Source organism: Lolium perenne, chromosome 3, assembly GCF_019359855.2.
Source record: "Lolium perenne isolate Kyuss_39 chromosome 3, Kyuss_2.0, whole genome shotgun sequence".
In the NCBI taxonomy this organism is placed as follows: Eukaryota; Viridiplantae; Streptophyta; class Magnoliopsida; order Poales; family Poaceae; genus Lolium; species Lolium perenne.
Genome location: NC_067246.2, coordinates 59,303,500 through 59,312,400, shown reverse-complemented (window position 1 = coordinate 59,312,400; position 8,901 = coordinate 59,303,500).

Below are 8,901 nucleotides of genomic sequence, written 5' to 3'. Positions count from 1 at the left end.
GGACGTTGTTCGCAGGTCGGTCCCACATGTCATCCTCTATGAACAATAAAAGTTTCCTTTGATGGATTTATTTTTGACCCCTAATTAATTTCTGGCTATTTCCTTTTATTCTTTTGATCCCCTGCCGCATTGGAATCGTTGAGGATGCTGCTCCCTCATGGGTCCCGCATGTCATCCTCTCAGAACGGTAAATATTTCTTTTCTTGGATTTTGTTTACCAACTGATTTTTGGCTTATTTTTTCTTTCGATCTCATGCCGCCTTTATAACGTTGTCGACGCTGCTGGCTCACGGGTCCCACATGTTAGCCTCTATAAACAATAAACATTGAGGATGCTGCTGCCTCATGGGTCCCGCATGTCATCCTCTCAGAACGATAAATGTTTTATTTTCTTGGATTTTTTTACCAACTGATTTTTTGTTTTTTTATTTTCGATCCCCTGCCGCCTTTAAAACGTTGATGACGCTGCTGGATCATGGGTCCCCGATGTCAGCCTCCCCGTACAAGAAACATGTGATATCTTGATTATTTTGCAGACAATAAACAGTGTATTTCGCTTTGAGCTATTGCAAACAGATAAATTAAATCTTTATTTTTACATAAACAAACTTATATGTTGAATCTCCTTGTTTTTTGTTTTTGCGAAGCATAGGACTTTCCTGTTTTTTTAGAAAAATCCGAACTTTCCTGTTTTGGAGTGGGCTGAAATTGTACGAGTCAAAAGGCCCAGCAGGATAGTTCGAAGGCCCAGATGTCCAGATGCAGCCCAATTAAAATCTTTTTTTTCTTGGATTTTTTCACCCCTGATTTCTGGCTACTTCATTTTTCTTTTGGTCCTGTGCCGCCTTGGAAACGTTGAGACCGCTGCTGCAAAATGGGACCCTCATGTCATCCTCTATGTACAATAAAGTTTTTTTCTTGGATTATTTTTGGCTCCTGATATTTGGTCACTTGCCTTTTTCTTTCGATCTCATGCCGACTTTGAAACGTTGAGGGAGCTGCTGGCTCATGGGTCCCGCATGTCATCCTCTATGAACAATAAAAGTTTCCTTTGTTGGATTTATTTTTTACCCCTAATTTCTGGCTATTTGCCTTTTTCTTTTGATCCCCTGCCCCCTTTAAAAGATGACGATGCAGCTGGCAGGTCGGTCCCACATGTCATCATATATGAACAATAAAAGTTTCCTTTGATGGATTTATTTTTGACCCTAATTAATTTCTAGCTATTTCTTTTTTCTTTTGATCCCCTGCCGCCTTGGAATAGTTGAGGATGTTGCTGCCTCATGGGTCCCACATGTCATCCTCTCAGAAAGGTAAATGTTTTTTTCTTGGATTTTGTTTACCAACTGATTTTTGGCTTATTTTTCTTTCGATCTCCTGCCGCCTTTAAAACGTTGACGACGCTGCTGGCTCATGGGTCCCCAATGTCAGCCTCCCCGTACTACAAATCCTCTTTCTGCAAAGGTCGTATTTCTAGATAGGTAAGGTGGATTCGAATCTGCAGTGGTTCAGGCAGCTCAGGTAAGCCTTCTTGCACTGATTAATGGAAGTAGTGTACAGCAAGGTCAAGGCATGTGGCTCGGTGTAATGAAATCTATTTGAATCATGTTATGGGTTCAATCTGATAGTTCTCTAACAGGTCAGGCAAAATAGAAATTAAGTTTTTTTCTAAAACGGAAATGCAAATTAAGATGAACACAAACATTAGTTATCATAAAAGCTGATCATGCATGCATACTTGCTAAGAGCAAAAGCTTGCCAGAGTTTACCACCCATACAATTAATTAGCAGTTCAGATAAGATAACCTTATATAAGTTTAACTACAAATGCATTTGCTAAGGGCTCATGGGACAACAGAACTAGACAACCGCGAACTTTATGACCAGCATGTCACAGCAGCATCGAAAGATCTTGACCTTCAACTTTGATCCAATGCGAAGTTTGGCACCGTCAATGAACTTTTTCCACCTGGAAGTAACAGCCAAGCGGTCATCTGTGGGACTGACGGAGTACCGTTCCTCCACGGTGAGACCTTCACTCTCCATGACGAGGGATATCTTGCCCCTTCGGCCAGCATTGAGATCCTTGGAGATACTTTTAGGCAATTTCTGATTCAAAGCAAGAGATACCACCAAAAATTAGTCAATGTCACCAATGCACTGAACCATGTGAGACTTTGAGCAGAGAAGACATCAAGATAAGAGTAGTTATGCTGTCATATACTCACGAACATAGCCTTTAGATGCATCCTGGTCACCATACGGGTGGCCACAACAATGAGCTGAGACCTCGGTGATCTGGCTGGGGCAGGTGCAGGAGCCTGGGCTGGTACACGAGCTGGTGCTGATGCAGGAGACTGCTGGGCAGGTGCAGTAAACGGTGCCTCTAGAGGAACCAGTGCTGATGCAGGAGATCATGGGTGTGCAGAACGGTGCAGCTAGAGGAACCAAGGCCGATACAGAGCTCGCCGAGCAGGTGTAGTATATGGGGCCTCTACAGGAACCAATGCTGATGTAGGGGCCTGCTGGGTAGATGCTGTAAACGGAGCTGGTACAGGAACCGGTGCTGATGCAGGAGAGTGGGAAGCCGGTGTCGGTGCTTGTGTGGGTGCCCTTTGTGACATCCGCTCCTGTTCCATCAGGGGATCTGCAGCTTTGATCATGTTAAACCCAGCAAGCTAGAACAGAGGGTATGGTTTAGAACAACTGCTCAGAATGCAGTAATCAAAGGATATGAGTACAAAAAAGTTACATATTATATATTTGGAAGTGTCTCCAACTCTATAAGCAGTTACGTATATCTGCCTGTTTGAGATTCTGATCCTCAGCTCGTCGCCCTTCTTCAGACCGTAGTCAAAAGCAAACTTTCTCCAATCATGTCCATACAAATATGTGATGGCCTGCATCTTGTAGACATACACCTCATAGACCATGTAGGTGTTCATCAATTTGCCATTGCCATGCATAGTGAAAGACCCTTCATGCGGACACATCTGGTTAATCATTGGACGAAGTTCACAAGGTACAGTCTGCATGTGAAAATTGATACTAATGTAAGAAGCAGGAAGACTAAAAACAAGACTTTAATATATGCCAATTCATGCTAAACCACTGAGAATACATACCTGTAACTCTGTGAAGGAGTTATTAGCAAGGTAGATAGAGCCATAGGAGGTGTTATATGCGGGGTATGTACATGGGCCCGCCATATTCCCGCAAGCTCGGCATCGGGATGGTGAAGGAAACATGGGAGGTAATACTGGTGCGTAGCGTTGAATGTAAGTGGAAGAATTAAGTTGTGTAAAGTGCATAGTTCAGAGCAATCCAAATGTTGACAAGCGAGTGATAACACTATGTTACAAACTGAACAGTGAAAATTTATTGTATGATGAATATAAGCATGCTAATTTGGTGTTTCCGAATTCCAAAAAGCATTAGACAGAGCCAGTGATAATATCAGACATAAATCATGGTATGTATATGTGGCTTAAGAAAATATACCCGAACCCTTGGATGGTTACGGCCCGGCTGGTCCTTGGACTTGAGCTTATATAAGCATCCAGAAGGTGGGGCTGACAGTAACTTGGTGGCAGCCTCTGCAGATGCCTCATCAGCAGCAGTTGCAATCCTTTTGACCAATGAAGGCTTAGCAGTTTCAGTCTGCATATGAAAATTGAAGAGCAACAGACATCAGCAGTGATATATGAAAATCTATGAGACACTGATGCATATAGTGTTGGATGTAAGTGGAAGAACAGGGTTGTGTGTATTTCTGAACTATTCGTAAGCATTAGACAAAGCCAGTAATAAACAGACAAAAATCAAATCATGTATGAGGATTAACAAAATATACCTGCTTACTGAAAAGGATATCACCCAGCTGGCCCGTGGCCTTGTGCTTGAGGAGGTTTTCAGAAGATGGTGGCGGCACCATCGTCTTCACATCAGCCTCATCAGGATCATTTTTTATCCATTTGAGTAGAGGCACAGAAGTTTCATCCTGCATATGAATAGCAACAGAACTCATCATTGATATTTAATAAATCTATGAGATAGACTGATGCAAATAGTGCGGGGTGTAAGTGGAAGAATAGGGTTGTGCATAGACAACAGTTGACAACAATGCAAATGATTACAAAAGAAGCCAACGAAACTCAACAGTTTATATAATGGATGAGACAGACTGAAAAGTGAAAAATTAGTGTATGATGATTGTAAGCAAACGCTGTGTTTCTGAACTTTTGGTAAGCATTAGATAAAGCCAACAGTAATTAAACAGATAATAATAAAATCATCTATGTGGATTAAGAAAATATACCAGATTCATTAAAAGGTCACCACCCAGCTGGCCCATGTCCTCGTGCTTGTAGAGGTTTTCGGAAGATGGTGTCGGCACCTTCGTCCTTACAGCAGCCTCATCAGCCTCATTTTGCATCCACTTGAGTAAAGGCGCAGCAGTTTCAGCCTGCATAAGAATGGGAACAGATCTCAGCAGTGATATTGAATGACTCTGAGACAGACTGATGCATATAGTGCTGGATGTAAGTGGAAGGGTATGGTTGTGTATGGACAACAGTTCACAACAATGCAAGGGTGTGTTCGGTTCTGAAACAGCGTGGAATGGAATGGAATGGTTCCATTTCAGAGGAATGGAATGGTTACATTTTTGTTCGGTTGGGAAAAATGGAGAGCAGAAGAGATCGAGGTTAAACTAATCATTTGTCTCAAAATTGTAATTAACAATTGCAAATGACATTTTAATCTCAAAGTCTTAATTAACAGCGCCTAATGGTGCTCTTTTAATCTAAAATTCGTAATTAACATCATTTTTTGTTGGGTTAGGGGAACTGGAGAGTAGATGAACATTACTGTATGATTATTGTAAGCAAACAAATTTGGTGTTTCTAAACTTTTGGCTTCGAGATCTTATGGGTTTCAACTCTAGCCTACCCCAACTTGTTTGGGACTGAAATGCTTGGTTGTTGTTGTTATTGTTGTAAACTTTTGGCAATCATTAGAAAAAACCAACAATAAACAAACAAAAATTAAGGCATGTTTTGTGGATTAAGAAAATATACCATATTCATTAAAAGATCACCATCCAGCTGGCGCGTGGCCTTGTGCTTGTAGAGGCATTCAGAAGATGGGGGCGGCATCAACATACTGGCAGCCTGATCAGCCGCAGTTTTGATCTTCCTTTTGAGTAAAGGCCCTAAAGTTTCAGTTTGCATATGAATAGCAAAACAAAAGGCAGACCTCAGCAGTGATATTGAATTACTGTATGAGATAGACTGATGCATATAGTGGATGCTCTTAGCCTTTTGCACCATGAACACTAGCTATACGGACAGACAAAAAAAACTAGTTGACTCAGCTTTGTCTAGATATGAATGTACTACCTCCATCCCAAAGCTTAAGGCTTATTTATTTTTGAGAAATCAAAACAAGTAAAGTTTGACCAAAATTTTAGAACATTCTATCAACAAATATAATATTGTGTAGATACCGTAGGAAAATATATTTCATTATCTATTTAATGATATTAATTTTGTATTTTGCATGTTAATGATTTTTGGTAAAAGCTTAGTCAAACATGGTATAGTTGGACTTTCTAAAAATAATATAAGCCCTAAGCTTTGGGATGGAGGTAGTAGTATCTAGAGCTAAAACACATCTAGATACATCCGTATCTACAAATAGTTGAGTCAATTAATTTGGATCTGAGGGAGTATCAGATTCAGACTACATCATGGTAAGTTGGTTAAAAAAATTACCCCTGGGCGGTCCCTGCCCAGCTCGGCAGTGGCATTTCGCTTCTTGTGCTACAGATCGGGCCATGCTCCTGCAGCAGGTGGGGCGCTATTCTCGTTCCCCATAGCCTCAGCATGGAACCTGGAGGTACCAACCTGATACAGAGAATATAGAGCATGGTGTCACATAAGCTTTACGCACAAACAACTGAAGACATGTGCTACTTGAAGCATCTTCCAGAACAGGAACAGATTGAGGATGCAGACAGACACTTAAAAGGAAAAGAGTGGATAAGCAAACGGAGTACCTGCTTTGCGGGGCTGGGGACGCAGCTCAGGCTCAGCCAACTGCCCACATGCGTGGTGGCCTTACGCTCCATTGCCCCCCCCCACCGAGGTCTTTCCTTTCCTGTACAAGCTGACAAAAGAAACAGTGAGGATCAGCAGAAACTACAAAGGTTGCAAATGTCTACAAATAAAGGAAGAACACCCCAATCCAAGCAAAGGTAGGCCCCGCCCCCACCCCCATCAATCACTCCTAGCGCGAGGGTGACCAGAAAGACACCCCTTCGCCCAGAATAGGAAAGAGATGCGCAACATATCGAGGTGAGGAAAAAAGAACCGATCTCGAGAAAGGAAATAACATTACTAGTACTACCTAATCCGCTTGGCCTAGATGCAGCTTGCCCCTCCAAGCTGCATGCCTGGACGGTGGAGGCGAAAGGAGGGGATCGAGCTAGCGGCTTGCATCCGTCGGCAGTCGGCACTCGATCGGGAGAGAAGGGGGGCTACATAAAGGGGAGGGGTAACATATTTTATTACACAGTGAACTTACTGATGTGACTAGTCATTACATGTCTCACTGAAACTGGGGCCCATAGTGTGGCACCCCAAATTTACTTGAAGCTGCCCGGCGGGACGCATTGGCGCGTCAAGAAAACCCGCGAATTGTAGCAGGGAAATGAAACATTTCACAAAAATTCGAAATTCAAGCACACCGCCACGCGCCAAGCACGCGGGCTCTTCCTTCCTCTTCCTCGGTTCCTCCTCCCCTATACGAAAAAGCCCCAAATCCCACGCTCAAACAAAAAAAACCAAATCCCCTGGCCGCCATGCATGTCCTCGTTAACCCGTTGGAGATCGTTCTCGGACGAGGCGGACCCCCCACCCTGAGATCCCGAGTTCCGTCCACCTCGAGGCACTGCATGCTGTCTCGCAGCAGCGGCTTGAGGGCGCTGCAGAGGAAGTTCTGCCAGAAAGTGCTCATAGCAAACCGTGCAAGCTCACCGGCGTGCTGTATCCCGAGAGGAACTGGTCAAAGCTTTGCTATTCGCAAAAAAAATTGCGGGCCAAGATCTGGTCAAAGCTTCGTCGATGGCTTGCCGCGAGAGGCTTGGAGTCCAGAGTCACTAAACTAGCTGCTCGAGGACTTGGGCGGTTTACGCCGATTCATATTAACTGACTCAAGTTTGTTAGTCTAGTTAACAACTGCATCTAGATACATCCATATCTAGACATAATTGAGTCAATTAATATGAATCAGAGGGGAGTACCTGAAAGTGTTTCATGCTACCAATTAATGCGCTGGCAGGACTTGCTGTAGAAGTAATTGTGCTACTACTCATACGATGAACTGATTGTGTGGGTGTCAAATTTTGCAACGCGATCATCCACTGAATTCTTAATTAATTATAGTTCTAGCGCCAAAGGCGTACAAATCATAACATAGATAGTACATACTACAACACTAGAACATAAGAGTACGAATCATAAAGTAGCTCAACATTTTGCATCAGGACTGGGTGGTCCTGAGACTACCGGGACGCCCCTGATGATCTCCGGGCGTGCATCCACTTCAACGCAAAGTTGTGTACTCGGTCCATGGCCTCCTTCTGTAGGCTGGATAATCTCAGGTGCAGGACCTTCGTCTATGAAAGGCTCGTCATCAGTACCATCCAGAGGTGCATCAGGGCTGGGTGGTCTTGAGACTACCCTTGACAGCCTTCTCATCTGCATACACGAGCGCGCACGCGCCAATCATTAGAAACACATATCATATCCAGAGGTGAGAGAGAGGGGGCAATCTATTCTACAGGAGAGGAGGATGGGACGGGAAGGACAGCGAGGGCTCGAGGTTTGCACCGGTGCTGCTGTCGTCGGAGGGGCAGTAGATGAACGGCGGCGCCATGTCTCCGTCGCCTGCTTCTAGAAGCTTCCGAGGGCGGCAAGAATGGGAGAAGAGCCCTGCGCGGTGCGGCGCTGAGCAGGTGGGGTTTTTGCCGAGGAGGGCGCAGTAGAGTGGAAGAACCTGGTGTTGGTGCACCACCGAGTCATGAACCAGACAGACCCTGTACTTTCTTTTTTGACCTGCAGACCCTGGACTTGGAGCAGGAATACCTGGTCCAGCTGTGCCAGGCTCCCTGCCTAGGCCCGAAGCACAATGGCTCCAGCCGCTCGGTCACCGGCCTGAAGGGAGCGAGCCAGACGGTGGAAGGCTCACCGATGGCGGCATTTAGCCATCAAGATCGTCACCGATCACTGCGTCTACCGTCTCAACTTCTGCCCCAGCATTGATGCTGATGGCGCTGGATGCTACGCATAGTTAAACCACCACTAAGCCCGCCTCTTCTCCCCCACTTCCACGGCCGTCACCATTGCCACTCCTCCACGATCTCGCCAGCCGATAAAGATGAAGCTCCCAAAGTGGATGAAGAAGCCCACGACCACGAGGTTGGATCCCCCTCCGGCCGCCAGCACTGCCAGGATACTCCACCTTGGCGGAACCTTGCGCGTGCCCTCCCGCTTCCTCCACCTCCGCAGCCGCCACAGTTTGCCAGTCCACAGGCGGCGGCATAGGCTCCTCCTTCACACCAACCGGGCCACAACAGTACGCTGAGCTACAAGTTCATTTTCATTATTTGAAACCACAGTAATTTCACCTTTCTTAGGTACACAATGAACACGACTTGCCTATTTACTATTAGTCATAGGATAAATAATACATGCTTCAATGAGTTTAGTTACCTCCTTTCTTACCACTTCTTTCATTTTTGGATGAAGACGACATTGATAATCAACAACGGGCTTTGCATCTGTTTCGAAGTTAATCTTATGCAAACAAAAAATAGGACTTATATCTTTCAAATCATCA